The sequence below is a fragment of the Glycine soja genome, chromosome 8, assembly GCF_004193775.1.
Source record: "Glycine soja cultivar W05 chromosome 8, ASM419377v2, whole genome shotgun sequence".
NCBI lineage: Eukaryota > Viridiplantae > Streptophyta > Magnoliopsida > Fabales > Fabaceae > Glycine > Glycine soja.
Genome location: NC_041009.1, coordinates 38,103,583 through 38,119,109, shown reverse-complemented (window position 1 = coordinate 38,119,109; position 15,527 = coordinate 38,103,583). Strand labels below are relative to the sequence as shown.

The 15,527-nt window shown below is 32.0% G+C and overlaps 1 pseudogene; it reads left to right on the top strand.

Annotated features, from left to right (window-relative positions):
* The first annotated feature begins 4,481 nt into the window (after window positions 1-4,481).
* LOC114424152 lies at window positions 4,482-15,527 on the top strand (annotated as a pseudogene).

Genomic DNA, 15,527 nt, shown 5'->3' with positions numbered 1-15,527 from the left:
TTTAATTGCGAACAAAAAGTCGTTTAAGGCGTTGGAACTTGAAACAATGTTTTAAATTTTGAAAAACGGAGAGAATCGTTAAGGCGTTGGGCCTTGAAATGATCTTTTAAATTTGAAAAGTAGAGAGAATCGTTAAGGCGTTGGACCTTGAAACAATTTCAAGTGGTATTTGATAAAAAGAAGTTAGTTATGAGTTGGTTTTATCTTGGTTTTTTTCATTAACTTTCAATCTTTTTAAAGAAAACTTTACAACACTAGTGATTGGTTAAGATTGAACTTTACAAAGAAAAACGAGATCGTCGATGATAGATGGAGAAGATGAATGTGCACATAATTACAAGGGGAACCCCTAAGGGTACATAGATCATATTTAAATCTTAAAAACAAAACTAATCGACGGTCACACGAAGAACACCGAACAAGGAACGAAGTAGGGATTGATCACAATCGCGATTCGGTAGCGCTTTGGCTTCGTTTCCTCTTTTTTCTTCTTCTTCTTTCTCTTTTCTCTCAATTCTCTCCACTTCTGAGCCTTGGAACCCCTTCCTCAACTCCCCTTCACGCCTATTTATAGAAAAAAGGGCACTTGGGACCATGTCAGCTTGCTCAGGCGAGCTGGTTCCTTCAGGCTGAAGTAATTTGGGGGCCTAGGTGAGCTAGAGGTTAGCCTAGGTGAGCTAGGGTCCAAGAAACTCAATAAAAAGACCTCTTTGCCCCTCCCTTTTGGTACCTCTCGCATTCTTGATCAAAACACTGAACGATCTTTCGTCTTGTTCGGCAACTGGTGTCGAGCAACGCAATTCAGCTAGCGAGAATCCAAACATCAGTGAATGGTAGTCCCCATGCAAAATTAAGATATGACAAAGTCGTATATCGAATAAGTTTGACTTGGTGAGTATCTCAAGCAAGTAAGATGACTCGTGGTGTTTACTCTCTTGAATTCCCCAACAATGTGAGTTTGTATTTTTCAAGAAGATATTTGATTAGAAACATATATTTGACTTTTTAAGGTGAATCTTTTTATTTTAATTTGGTGTAAATTTTTTATTGGTTGTGCCATCTGTTCCATAGAAGAATTTTTTGTTATGTAATTAATTAAAAATTTAAATTAATCTTTGAATATTTTCTAAATACAACTCTTTTACAATAAGTTTACTTTGGATTTTATCATTAAAACCTAAATTTTAAAGCTTATTTTAAATTGTTATTTTTATAGTAAATTATACAAATAATACTCCTGAATTTTGGTGAAATTACACAAACATCCACTTCTTTTATCTAATCCTACATAACCTCCATTAGTTATTTAAAAATATACACTGACACCCCATTATACATTACATTAATTCCTCTTAATTTTTTTGTAAAATATACATTAACCCTTCCTTAAATATTTGAAAAACATTATTTCAAACTCTCTTGAATGAAGATGAGTGTAAATGTTAAAAAAATTAAAAATGTTTGTATAATTTTACAAAACCTCAAAAAAAAAAGTTGTAATTTACTCTATTCTTTAATAAAAAAAAATAGACATAGATTAAGTGATTTGTTCAGCACGATTATGCTATGGGTCTGTCTACATAAACATTATTTTACTACTTAAACATGTTTTCTTAAGTGTCAATGTGTCATACACAAAAGTTAGTTGCTCCACTTGTTTGATTCATACAAAAGTTTGAGATTGTGTGTAGGGTCATTGGGGCGATGTTAATCGTTTTAGTACTCGAAATCTCATAAACAAGTCTCACCATGTTTATGGTATGATCTAAAACAGTGAAAAAAGTTGTTGACGGGAAAAAAAGATATTGGTACTGATATTAGTTGGTTATCGGTAGTGTTTATTTTCAACTAATTTTAATTTTCTCCTTTTATTCTAAATAATTAATTTTTAAAATATACAATCAACTCTTACAAATATTCTATTTTTGTATTGGATGAACGCTTTACACACACAAAGAGACAACGTAACGTTATCTCACAAAAAGTCCAAATATACCTATTAATGCCCAAGTAACCCTCTTGAAATAGGGTAGTTAAACCATTCAATGATTCAAAACTATATAACTAACAGATATAATAATAATAATAATAATAATAATAATAATAATAATAATAATAATAATAATCCACTTGAATGTGATACTGAATTTGGCTTCTTTTTCCAACAACGCCAATTGGATTGGGACCTAATAATTAAATTCCACCTCATAATCATCATTGTAATAATGTAACAAAGCAATTAAATTACTCCACTTCACTCCTTGAGTACTCTCCCCGAAAAAAATACTGCAAAAGAATAAGAAACTTCAATTTGAAGCAAAGTGATTCAATTCACACGCATTTAGTTTTCCTTCATCATTAATGAGATAAATAGTCACTTTTATCCTTAAATATGTAATTTGCTGACAAATGTATTTTTGTAAGATGAAAATAAAAAATTTAGTCTTCAAAAATGTAAAAAGTGCAATAAATATATCTGATCATTAACTTTTGTCCGTTACCATTAACAAAATAGTCTATGTGGCACAGAAGGATAAATTTGTCACTGAAATGATGATCAACGTGGTCATCTTTAATTGTCAGTATAGGGGTATATTTGTCATATAACATTTTTTACTTTTCATTTTTTCACTCCGCTGACAAATGTATCCCTAAAAAATGAAAATACAAAATTTAGTCCCTGAAAATGTAAAAAGTGCGACAAATATATCTAAACGTTAATAATAGATTGTTGTGACTAATTATTATAATTTTGAAAAATTTATAATTATTACGACAAAATTTTGGGAGAGTTATACCATATCAGTAAGTGTCTGTTTTCGTTATATAATTCTTAAGTTTCATCAACGGTTGAGACATGCATAAAATATTACTAATGGAAGTGAACTTTTATTGCTTTGGCGAATTCTTCTTACTTTTCTTCAACTACAAAAAAAATTAATTTTTTTGTTGTTAACTCTTGAATAAATGCTATCAACATAGGAAAGAAAAGAAATTTTACCATAAAGCGATAAGAAAATCATTGTTTCTATTTAATCAAACACTATTTATTTAATTGTTTTTTTTTTATAAATTTTCATAATAAAATATGAATGTCTATTAGTATATGCAATGACATCAAATTACAAATTATAATAAAAATTTGTTGATTTTTATTTTTTTTAAATAATACATAATTATATTTTATTGACTGGTCATTTAAAAAATCATAACCTTAAAAAAATCATTCCAAAGGAGATGATTGTTTTTTACAAAGTAAAACATTGCAATTACAATTTTCCCTAAACATTATTCATGGATTTAATTTAACTATAATGCTTTACAATAAGTATTTTTTTACTTGAACCTTTTATCAAGCATGAGTGTGTAAAAAAATTATTTATAGTTTATAAAACGAGTATTCTTTTTTCTTTTAGACTCAATTTAATTTACGAATTTGTTAAAAAAAATTTGTTGCAATCATTATAGTTTTTTCAAATTATAATAATTAGTCACATTCTATTGTTAACATTTGGATATATTTGTTGCACTTTTTACACTTTTGAGGACTAAATTTTGTATTTTCGTTTTTCAGGGACGCATTTGTGAGTGAAGTAGAAAGACGAAAAGTTAAAAAAATATTATATGACAAATATGCCCTTATGCTGGCAATTAGAGATGATCACCTTGACAATCATTTCACGAATAAATTTGTCCCTTTGTGCCACGTACACTATTTTATTAACAGTGATGGACAAAAGCTAACGGTCAGATATATTTGTCGCACTTTTTACACTTTCGGGGACTAAATTTTGTATTTTCATCCTTCAAGGACGCATTTATCAACAAATTACACATCCAGGGACAAAAGTGACTATTTACCCTTATTAATTCCTTAAATAATATTAGGAGAAAAAAGCACACACAAAAAAATAAAATTAATGAAGGTTCAACTTGCAAGATTGTTATGTAATGTTACCTTTCTTCACATTTGAAAATTCAACTTCAAATTTTGCTGGCTAGGTCCTTTGTTAACATCAAGAAGCCATGCCAGAGAGAAGTTTATGTGATTAAGGTCACACACTCACATTCACGCTTTCTTTTGAAAGCAACTTGCAAGTTGCAATGAGTTAAAGTGAAGATAAGATATGTCTCTCTGAGTCAATGTGTTTCATTGTCCTTCCTTCAACACTAATCGCTAATCACTACACCAATGCACGTTATTGTTGTTGTTGTTGTCGTTGTGATGGTTTTCATTTCTTTCCTTGTCTTTTCACCATATATTGTTCCTTTGCTTCTATTCTTTCACTCTCTGGAGTTTGGCTCTTTGTTGTGATGTGAAGTGAAGCCTCTATGTTGGTTCCTTCACCTTGCAAAGTTTTCATCTTTTTTCTTTGTACTATATTGCGTTGAATTGAACTTGTTTGGATTGTAAGTGTGGGTGTAGAGGGTGTCCAATTTTGAAAGAAAGCAAAAGAAGAAAAGTGAAAGAAAATGGTTCAATGGAAACCGGGTCGAGTTCGGAGTTCTTAGATAAGGGGAAGGCTATAAGGGGTGGCACTGGCAAGAGACATGATGTTGTTAGTGATACAAAAGTTGAGCCTTTTGTGGCAAGAAGTGATCATAATCCTAAAGAGTTGAAGTCATGGGCAAAGAGAACTGGGTTTGTGTCTAATTACTCTGGGGAAGTTGGGACTAGTGCCAGTGAGAATTTTGATAGTGTTGGGTTTGACGTGAAGAATGTTGATTATTAGAGAGAAGGACGGTCCTCTCCCAAGATAGAGATTGATCCAGTGCTGGGGTTGGTGAGGCCTAATCGAGAAAATGAGATTGAACCGATTTTTGTGACCAAGCATGGAGACATGAGGGGTGAGAATGAGAGAGTTTTAAGGTCAAAGGATGTGTGGAATGGTCTAGTGGGGAGCTAAAACTAAAAGAGGAAAATTGGGGATGAGGCTGCTTTGGTTTTGGTTGGTGATGGTGATTAGAAAATTGGGTTAAGAGTGAATGGTGATGCTTATGGAATGACGGTGAGTACAAATCGCAATATTAATAGTCATGGAGTTTCTGCAGTTGCTCCTTTGCCAGAGCAGAAGAAGGAAAAAGAAGGGATAGTTGAAGACGTCAAGGTGAATCATTTTCCAGAGGGGGAGGAACCTGCTAGTAGAGGGTGGCAGGGAGCATCTGGATTGAAGTAGGGATCACAGAAAATCCAAATCTTGGTTAGTTTCAGATTAATTTTATGTTTCTCACATCTAAGTTAGAGTGCTAATTTTGAATAATTCTAAAATAGTCCCATTGGTTTAACGTGAATTTGGTTACTAAAATTCAATGTCTTAATAGTTATGCCTTAGCCTGATGGCAATATAGTATATTCTAATCAATTTCATTAATCATATGATCTTTGAATGGCATAGTATTATTTTTTTTGCATTCTAACTTTCTGGTATGTAGTAATGTTACTAGCTTCTGTGTTTGGGTATTCAAAAATCACAAGATCAATAATAGTCTGTTCAATTATAAGCTGGAGATTGATCCTCAAGTTTAAGTCCATGCATTATGAATTTTATGATGGAAAAACAAGCTACCACAATAACAAACTCAATAACAGAGTAATAGGCAACGAAAATAAATTCTTCAAAACTCGCAAGAACCTGTGAGGAGCACCAATAAAAATAGAACGCAAAATAGAAATAAAAAACACACAAGAGACACAATTTGTTTAACGTGAAAAATTCCTCAATGCAAGTGTAAAAATCATGAATCATCTAGACCAAAAAAATAACTCCACTATAATCAATAAAGATACAAGAGAGTCTCCAGCAAGTGTATTGAAACGTGCTACAAACAGACAAATCAAAACAGAGCCCTAATGCTTATAATAGAGACAAGAAGATCAAACCCTAAAAAGTAGAACAAAGAATGCAAAACACTTATCTTTGTCTCCAGATATCTTTTTGACAATCCAACCGAACAATTTGAAGTATCACGTGTGTAGAACCTGCTGTCAAAAAATCATCTTAATCCAGCGATGAACGAATTCGCAGTTGTAATCTGAAAAACACTCTCTGGTGGGTGTACGAAAATCACAATGATTTTCCCTCTCCTTTTTCTCTCAATGTTTTGTAACTATTTTTTCCTCTCAAATGAGTCTCTCTCACATTCTAATCTGACCTCTCTCCACTTAAATAAGTGAGACAAAATGAATCTTTTCATTTGGACCTTTATTCCAAATAGGAAAGGAGTCTAAAAGACCCAACATTTTAATAATTTAATTTCATTTATTTTGATAAATTAGTTTGTTGACGATGCATAGCATCTGTTATTTGGATTTGAGCATGGATGCCATCAAATTGGTTTGAGTACTTTTCAAAATAACAGGATTAAGACAAGTAGAGTAGTAATTTATGTGGAAGAGGGAGAGAGGACACATCTCAGGCCATTTATCAAGTTTTGTTTGATGAAGGGGCTTTGTGAATCTCCTCCTTCCCCATTTTTATTAACAAATCACCTTCACTGTCACTATATTATCTCATAAGTAGCAAAGTTATCTGGCTAAATTCTGCTTCTATGACTTACTAAAGAAGTTGTTACTTCTTTTGATTTACCTATCTTTAACTGCAGTACCTCTTATCTTTACGGCTTGTAGCACTACCTTTCATTGATTGGCTCGCTAGTATTAATCCCATTAATCATGGTACTAACCATGGGTGGAACAGATGTAAGATATGCCTTTATGCAATGACCCAAGGAAAATTGATATGTTAACTTTTCATATTCATATATATTCACTTTCACTCCAATGATGACAGAACGATACTGCTAATGTAATTTCCACAATGCTGTTTCTTTCCGGTGTCACAACGATACTGCATTGCTACTTTGGCACCCAACTATCTTTAGTTCAAGGGAGCTCGTTCGTGTATTTGGCACCGGCATTGGTTATCATAAATGCTGAAGAATTTCGTAATCTCACACATCATGTAAGTTCAATGACAGACACAAAATGTTCATTCATTGTCCTTAAGCTCTTTATGACTTGTACAATTACATCAAGTAATCTAAATCCTGGTACTGCATTATTTGAATCACCATATTTTTCCTTTTTGCTTCTTTGTGCATTGGGGCCCCTATCAGAGTTCTACCCAGTGAAGGGAATTTTTGGTTCACTAGTCACATTTAACTTAGATTAATCTTCTTCGGGTTGGTAACTATTTCCAGTTTCCGTATTAATGCCTGCTTATAACTGCAGAAATGTAGGCACATAATGACGGAACTCCAGGGAGCTATAATTGTTGGCTCAATATTCCAATGTATCCTGCTAATGCCTGCTTATAAAGCCTTTATGTTAATATTTTCTGTCATGGAATTTATACAGTTGCAGTAAAGTTCAATTAAGATGAAAATATGCATATCTTTAGCTTCTGCAACAATTTTGCATATATTCCAACGGGCTAGAATAATGACATGACCACCACACTCTACTTCTCTTCTTCAGAAATCTAGTTACGTAATACACTCCTTGCCTTGGCAATGCATGCAACAATGAAGCCTCATTTTTTGTTATTTAGGTGGCAACCCTTAAATTGCAAATAAATCATATTTTGTGCAACACAATTAGCCAGGCACGTAAAATTGACAAGTAATTAAACTTTCTGTTATTTATTTATTCTCTCTTACATGGCTCTTTGAATATGTAGCACAGTTTAGACATCTAGAAAAGAATAATTAGGAATAGAATATGTCTATGCAATTATAGGGGGCATTTGATAGAGTTTTGTTTGGCTTATAAATGTTTTATATGACATTATAAACTCAATTTAACTTATTTAAATAAATATTAATAAGAAACTTCTTAAAATAATCGCCTTTAAGTTAATTTCAGAAAACATCACAGTCAAGCTTATGAATAAGCCCTCATGTGATGAACTTTTAATAAATGAGTGCTTAATTAATTTGTTTATTCTAATGTGTCCTTAAATCACTTAGTATGGTGTGAGTTTATGCTGGTGAATGAAGTGAACACAAAAGCTACTGAAATTTTATCTGAGGAAAGCTATTAAGACTTGAGTCTAATGTGTTAATTCTTTGCAATTTTATAACAATTTGTTATAACTTCTAGGATAATCAACCCAATTGTGGTGGCTCCAACTGTTGCTGCTGTAGGTTTGGCATTCTTCAGCTATGGCTTTCCACAAGCTGGAACTTGCATGAAAATTAGCATTCCGCAGATAGCATTAGTTCTATTATTCACACTGGTGAGTACTAAGAATTTCAAGCAGCACTAATATAGATTAATCCGATGCATTAAAAGTTTTTGCAATGACTGTAAATTTCTTTCTTGACATATTAAAAAGCCCGTCTGTGTTTGTCTCTTACAAAAAAAGTTATTGGCTTTTGTCCTTAAATGGTTTCAGTTGTTTTCTGGAACTCATATCTTTGTTTTTTATTTCTTATTTGAAGCATCTTCGAGGAATATCTATCTTTGGCCACCACACATTTCGAATTTGTGCTGTAAGTATCTTGAATTTATATGTTCCTTGTTTGATTTTGACTTTGACTTTTTAAGACACGACGTACTACATTATGTGCTTTGTAGTTTAGATGATTCATAAACAATATAACTTGTCGTGCTGGTAGCTTGTATGTTGAATGTAAAATTCTATTTTTCGTAAATAAATTAGAAATGTTTTTAGTAAAAAAATAATAATGAAGTTTTAGAAAATGATGAGATTTTTATAATTAAATAAATAAAGAAAAATAGTTATATTAAAATAATGGTTCGAAGAAAAAAAATATATTTGATTTATTCATTTGATAGGAAATAAAATAGAGTTACTTTTTATAAAATAATAAAAATAAATAAATAGAATAAATGATAAATTATAAGTGTCCTACAGGTGTCTTAGATCAGTTTCACAACGACGATTCCTCTCAGTTTAGTTTTCCCCTCTCCTCTTCTCAAAACCCTCACATTTCTCGTATATCATCAAACCTGTTCTAGAAAAACGACGATCTTGGACTCATTTACGATTGGATGGTCGTGAAATTTAAACACCAGGTTCGTAGCTCAATTCTGAGCATTCTCACCGTTGGAAATTATGAAAACATGTCGAAGTTGAGAGAAATATCCATCGCATTGTAACTTTTTCCTTTTCCGTAGAAACCCAAAACTGTCTCGATAAAACTAAGATCCCAAATTCTTTAACCGTTGGATTGTCATGAAATTTTGATATGTGGTTCACGACTCATTTCCGCATGTCTTCACCGTTGGTATTTATCAAATAATGTTTGTGAAGGGAGAAAGATGCATCGCACATAGGACCATGGAATGGAGGCTTCAACCCCTTCTCTTTTTCGTTGACGTTTTGGGAACCCTAACAAAACAACCGGAAGAGGAGTTTTAAAGAACACCAGAAACATCCGAATTGATAACGGAGAACGCTTGAGTGACTACATCGAGGTAAGGGATGAATTATTCACAATTGGACATTAGTGAAAACATGTGTAGAGATCCTTAGAGTATCAATTGGAATGAGTTTTGGGGTGTTTCCATAATTTTGATTTTATCCTTATAATTATAACTGTGAATTATATACGTTTGATGAACCAATTGATGTCCCAATGAGAAATTGCTATGAAATTGATGTGTTCTTGTGTTGAGTGTGAACACTACAAATTGAACCTTTTTCTAATTAGCGTGAATTGATCGATGATGAAATTAAGTAAGGAGAGATTTAGCGTAAGAGGGAGTGAGATATTGATTTTGTATTTTCTCCTTTTCATGCTTTTTAGTTTTTTTTATAGTTTAAAATTAATATTATATTTGAAATTGACCAAAGATTTCTAGTAGACTTTGTGTTGTATTCTTAGATAATATATATGAATTCTTGTATACTTATATATATGGGAAAGTGTTCATATAATTATTTAGAATTGGTACATTGAAAGCTTACTTTGAAATTCATGATCCAATATATATATTTAGCTGTATATTTATTTATATTAATAATTTATGTAAATAATATTGTAGTGTTGTTATAGTATGATTCCAAAAATTATTCAAGTGTTGGAATTTGAGAATATTATGGTTAAATTTGATGTACATGTGTATGTTGTACCTTATGAATATCATTATGAATGTTATGAAGATGCATAAATAAACATGAGGCGCAATGATACACCATTTTGGGATTATGAAACAAGATGTTAAATTGTGGATATGATATTTGGTTGTGAATAAGTGTGTGTATTTAACACTTATGTGACAATAATTATGTTGAGTTGTGAATTATACAATAACCCGACCAGTGTAGATATTGAGAAAATGTTTATGCGCGGTGTTAAAGAGAAAGTGTAGGTTTCCTATTTAGGAACCAGCGTTAAATTGTAACACAATGTGTTGAACGTGTTTAAAATATGAGTGTGAGATCTTGGGTATTGTATAATTCATGAGTAGTGTTTATGAATGAAATATGTGATGAATTGTGAAATAACATGTTATTTTGAGATTATAGTATTGTTATTGAGATTGAGTATAAGTGCAAAGTTGAACATGTGTTAATTTGTGAGATACGTGTAAACATGTGATGATAGATTGTGACATTATGAGATGTGAAATTGTGAATGAGTTTTGGTTGTGAATAAGTGTGTGGTTAACACTTGATGTGACATTACTTGTGTTGTAAGCTGTGAATTGTACAATAACCCGATCAGTGTTTATCTTGAGAAAAGTGTTGATGCGCAGTGTTAAAAAAAAGTGTAGGTTTCCTATTTAGGAACTAGTGTTAAATTGTAGCCCAACGTGTTGTATGTGTTTAATATACGAGTGTGAGGTCGTGAATATTATATAATTCATGAGTAGTGTTTGTATGCAAAAATTGTTTTAGGGGTTGGACCTGAATCAGGAGGGAGAGGCCCCGACGGACTCTTCGGAGTGTAGGTCTTGGGGGTAAATACACACGGTTTGAATGCTCCTTTAAGCATGTGTCAATCCCACATGGTTAGAGCATTCTTGCAAAATAGCATGACCCTGACTGATCTCCCTGTGATTTTACTTAGTGAGAGTAACCTGACATACTCATTGTGGTGTGTCCTTGTTATGTAATCCTAAGCGCCTCAGGATGATTTTTTACTGACATGATACCACATTGTATATAGGCTTGAGTCTTAGCATAACTGTTGCATAATGCTTGTTAATTATTTATTATGAAATTGATGTGTTATTATGTCTTGATCAGAGTGTGTGATTCTTGTGTAATGTGATTGATGATTGAAAAGTGAATTTTGAATGACAAAGTGGTTGAATCACGTGAGTTATATTTAAGTAAGTTATATCTCATTTATATGGCATGTATATCTAGTTGTCTTGTTTTTCTACTAGTTACGAATGTGATAACTCACTCCCCATGTGTTGTTTGTGTTTGGATCCTGTGATGATCTTGAACTTTGTGTTCGAGGGAGCAGATGACTAAGTGAATTGCTTTAAGGAACCTTGTGTTGAAGGACATCGGGTTACAATACTCTGATAGGATGTGATTGGGACATAAGTTCCTATATTAATTGCATGATGTTAATCTATTTTATTTTACCTCACTGATTTAATAAAATATTTTTGTAAATTTTGACGGCCTTATTTTGAGCCGAATATATTTTTAATAAATTTTTTATAATAATAGAGTGAATGTGAACCTTTTACCAATGTGAATTTATTTACTGATATTTTTATATATTTTATTTATTTATATATATATTGGGATACAGGGTGTCACATTGAAAATCATACACATAAAAAGTAATGTTATAATTTGCTGGTTTCATTGTCTCTGATCATCCTTTCAAAACACACACATTGTGAGGAAAGAAAAGAGAAGAGAAAATTATTTTAGCATAATGACTTGCGTGATCAAACTGGTCAACATCTATGGAGCCAGTTTATATAGAAGTCTAATCCTGAAATCTTATGTAAATATCACGATAAAGTTTTAAAAAGTTAGAACTCTTCAGCAAGGCACCAGATATGTCTTGAGGAAATTGAAGTTATGCACACTCAGATTGACATTCCTTGACCTTGTTTGATTTGTGTAATAAGTGGAGATGAATAAGTTAAATTAGAGGGAAAAAAATCAAAAAATAAATGATTGTATACTTCATCATCATTTGTGTCAATTAGTTGACAACTTGAGATTACAAAGTTTTCCTTAACTAAATGTGCATATACCAACAAATTGTGTTGACAAACTCTTCAATTTTTGCAGGTTCCCTTGACAGTTACATTAACTTGGATATATGCGTCGTTTTTAACAGCTGGGGGAGGATATAACTACAAAGGATGCAATCCCAATATCCCAAGTTCAAACATTTTGATTGGTGCATGCAGAAAGCATGCTTATACCATGAAACATTGCAGGACTGATATATCCAATGCACTGTTAACTTCTGCATGGCTCAGAATACTTTATCCTTTACAATGGGGTTTCCCTATTTTCCATTTCAGGACTTGCATAATGATGGCCATAGTGTCGCTGGCTGCCTCTGTGGATTCAGTAAGTATATTATTTTGAATGCTTGCAAGTGCAAAATATCATTTGCTTGGTATTATGACTCCCACGATTAGCAGAATAGGAGGCTCTATATGGTATTTTAACGCATGAGACTTTCTCATATAATGAACTAGTCTTTTGGGTTAGTCGATACTTTCTTTGTGAGTTATGTTTGGTGTCAATGTTGTGACTTCTGAATCCCACATTGGATCTCAGAAGAGAAATGTTAACAATACACTCTATTTGTTGATATTACAAATTATAAATTTTGGTAGATTTTATTTTTTATTTAATAACTTTCTCTTTTGATTATGTAATTTTTAAATAAATTTTAACCAATAATAGAATATGTTAAAAGAAGAGTATTAGAGAATGTGTTGCTAGCATTTCTTTTAGGTAGAATAAATAGCTTTTGAGATTCTTAATACATGGGACTGTCTCTTTAGTCTTTAGATTGAGAAATTCATAGAGGGGCAGCAAAACCAGTACAACGATAAAGATATTTTGTATTCTTTTAATTCAATAAGTGCCATACATACACACACAAAAGGGAAAAGAAAGACTATAAAAAAGTTTGTTAGATAAATGCCCGCAATTGGTTGAAGTTTATTAAAAAGGATAAAATTGTGTAAATTCTACTAAAAAGTATATATAGTAGAAGAAATGTGTTAGACATTTGTGTTGTTACTGTTAGCACTTTTAAGTGGTTATCATAAAAGTCTCAAACACCTTTTTTTTTTAAGCTTAGAATTAATTTTCATGCTGAAAGCAAGGATCAAATATGATTTGGAAAGAAACTAAAATTGTACTAAGTGAATGACATGTTCATTTTCCAGGTTGGAACATATTATTCTGCATCTCTGCGAGTCAATTTGAGGCCTCTAAGTCCTGGAGTCGTGAGCCGAGGAATTGCATTGGAGGGTCTCTATAGTATATTGGCTGGTCTTTGGGGTTCGGGAACTGGGTCAACCACCTTGACAGAAAATGTTCAGACAATTGACACAACAAAGGTGGCAAGTCGTAGGGTGGTGGAACTTGGAGCAGCTTTCATGATTCTCTTCTCCTTTATGGGTAAATCAACAAAACTTTTTGACATAAATCACAATTATTTGATACCAAAATTATTAAACAACCTTTCAGTTTGTTATTTATTGGAGATCCTATATCAACTAGTGATATGATCAAATTAAATTATTTAAGACTTATTGTATTTTTTACTCCCAATTTTTTGATTTCTTGCAAATTTTATTTCTAACAAATTAATTTAGCATATTTTACCTCTAATTTTTAAGAAACTTGTGGATTTTATCCTCTGTCATTTTACTTCTCCTAATTTTTTTATTTTTGACAAATTTAATCCTCAAATTTTGTTCTTGTTAATTGATAAATGATTGAGGTAAAATTTGTAAGTTTTTTAAAAGTTGAGTATAAAATGTGTCAAATTAAAAAGTTGAGAATAAAATTAGTCAAAAATTAAAAAATTAAGGTTAAAAAATACAATTAAGTCATTATCTAATTGAAGAGCAACTCTCACTTTATAAACTAGTTTTGTAGGATTGATTTAATTGAAAGAAACTTTAATCCAATTTCCCATTTTATTTTGTAGGAAAAGTGGGTGCTCTTATTGCTTCCATTCCTCAGGCCTTGGCTGCTTCGGTACTGTGTTTCATTTGGGCTCTTATAGCAGCTTTAGGCCTTTCAAACTTACAGTATGGTAAATGTGCCAGCTTCAGGAACATGAAAATAGTTGGTGTTTCTTTGTTCCTTGGTCCTTGGTCTATCAATCCTTGCCTATTTTCAACAATACAAGCCTCAAACCAGTCTGATACTACCTGCTTACCTGTTACCTTATGGGGCTGCATCTAGTGGACCATTCCATTTTGGCAATAAACAAGTAAGCACTTTCTCTGTGCAGACACCCCTTGCATTCAGTAGAAATTAAATAGTATAAGAAGGAAAAAATTTCATAGGCTATATGTGAATATGCTAATCATCAAGTTGGACTAATTAAAAAGATTGCAGATACCCAATGGGTGTAGTTCAAGTGACAACATCGTCGAGTTTGTGGAAGAGAATCTGAATTTGATCCCCACAAAATATACTTTTAAGGAGGGGTAAGAAGTCTTAAGTGTAACTAAATCTCAAACCGAGTAATTATGATTATTATTAATAAGAAAAAGATTGCAGATAAATACGGCTACAACTTGCAATTGCGATCAAGATGTAGTTACACCTAAAAAACTTTGATGTTGTGATTGAAATTTGAAAGCATACTAATATCACGTAATTATCATCCATAACATTTCTATGAGCTTGTGTACAAATTTGACTTAATTACACTTTTTTTTGTGTTTTTTAGCATCATTTCTCAAGGTTGACCGTCCATTTTCTCCCATAAATTTGATATTCTCATTCTTTTAATAGTCTAATTTTGATTCACTTGTTAACTTGACATTCAATATTTAACAATAATATTGATATGACAAATGTGTAGACATAGATATGTGAAAGTATAATAGGATGTAACATTAACATATATATTAAATATTGAATGTCAAGTTATCTGATAAATCAAAATTGTACCATTAAATTTAAAAAAAGAATGGGAAGATCAAATTCAAAAAATGACGACGTCAAGAGATCAAGAGTATAATTAAGTCTACAAATTTTCATCAACTACAAATTTTCATCAACTAAAAACTACTAACTACTTATATTTTTTTGGTGAAGCTGAGCTAACCGTGTCATTTTTATCCCCCCAAATGTTTCAGCTTCATTTTGCCATCAATGCTCTTATGTCCTTAAACATGGTGGTAACACTGTTGGTGGCATTCATACTAGACAACACTATCCCAGGAAGTAAACAAGAACGAGGGGTGTATATATGATCACGAGCAAAAGATATTGCAACTGATCCTTCTCTGCAATCTGCATATTCTTTGCCAAGGAAAATTGCTAGGTGTTTCGGTTGGGCGAAATGTTTGGGAGTCTGAATATTAAGCTATG